The sequence below is a fragment of the Bos mutus genome, unplaced genomic scaffold, assembly GCF_027580195.1.
Source record: "Bos mutus isolate GX-2022 unplaced genomic scaffold, NWIPB_WYAK_1.1 CTG233, whole genome shotgun sequence".
Taxonomy (NCBI): domain Eukaryota; kingdom Metazoa; phylum Chordata; class Mammalia; order Artiodactyla; family Bovidae; genus Bos; species Bos mutus.
The window spans coordinates 87,662-89,259 of record NW_027219742.1 but is presented as its reverse complement, the minus strand read 5'-3'; positions in this window follow the sequence as shown (position 1 = coordinate 89,259).

Here is a 1,598-nt window from a genome sequence, read left to right as displayed (position 1 = left end):
AGTGGTGCTGGGAAAACTGGTCAACCACTTGTAAAAGAATGAAACTAGAACACTTTCTAACACCATACACAAAAATAAACTCAAAATGGATTAAAGATCTCAATGTAAGACCAGAAACTATAAAACTCCTAGAGGAGAACATAGGCAAAACACTCTCCGACATACATCACAGCAGGATCCTCTATGACCCACCTCCCAGAATATTGGAAATAAAAGCAAAAATAAACAAATGGGACCTAGTTAAACTTAAAAGCTTATGCACAACAAAGGAAACTATTAGCAAGGTGAAAAGGCAGCCTTCAGAATGGGAGAAAATAATAGCAAATGAAGCAACTGACAAACAACTAATCTCCAAAATATACAAGCAACTCCTATAGCTCAACTCCAGAAAAATAAATGACCCAATCAAAAAATGGGCCAAGGAACTAAGTAGACATTTCTCCAAAGAAGACATACAGATGGCTAACAAACACATGAAAAGATGCTCAACATCACTCATTATCAGAGAAATGCAAATCGAAACCACTATGAGGTACCATTTCACGCCAGTCAGAATGGCTGCGATCCAAAAGTCTACAAGCAATAAATGCTGGAGAGGGTGTGGAGAAAAGGGAACCCTCTTATCGCTGTTGGTGGGAATGCAAACTAGTACAGCCACTATGGAGAACAGTGTGGAGATTCCTTAAAAAACTGGAAATAGAACTGCCTTATGATCCAGCAATCCCACTGCTGGGCATACACACTGAGGAAACCAGAAGGGAAAGAGACACGTGTACCCCAATGTTCATCGCAGCACTGTTTATAATAGCCAGGACATGGAAGCAACCTAGATGCCCATCAGCAGATGAATGGATAAGAAAGCAGTGGTACATATACACAATGGAGTATTACTCAGCCATTAAAAAGAACACATTTGAATCAGTTCTAATGAGATGGATGAAACTGGAACCTATTATACAGAGTGAAGTAAGTCAGAAAGAAAAATACCAATACAGTATACTAACGCATATATATGGAATTTAGAAAGATGGTAACAATAACCCTGTGTACGAGACAGCAAAAGAGACACTGATGTATAGATCAGTCTTATGGACTCTGTGGGAGAGGGAGAGGGTGGGGAGATTTGGGAGAATAGCACTGAAACATGTATAATATCATGTATGAAATGAGTCGCCAGTCCAGGTTCGATCCATGATACTGGATGCTTCAGGCTGGCGCACTGGGATGACCCAGAGGGAGGGTATGGGGAGGGAGGAGGGAGGAGGGTTCAGGATGGGGAGCACATGAATACCTGTGGCGGATTCATTTTGATATTTGGCAAAACTAATACAATATTGTAAAGTTTAAAAATAAAATAAAATTTAAAAAAAAAAGAAATACAAATAGATAAAAAAAATTTACTCTCTTTGAAAAAACATTTAAAAATCCATGGAGGGCTTGAGCAATCAAATATTTATAAGACTTTTTTCTTATTAAATATGAGTCAGATATATTAATAAGTACTTGGGCAAACTTCGGGAAATAGTGAAGGACAGGGAAGCCTGGGGTGCTGCAGTCTATGGGGTCACAAAGAGTTGGACTTGAATGGGTGACTGAAC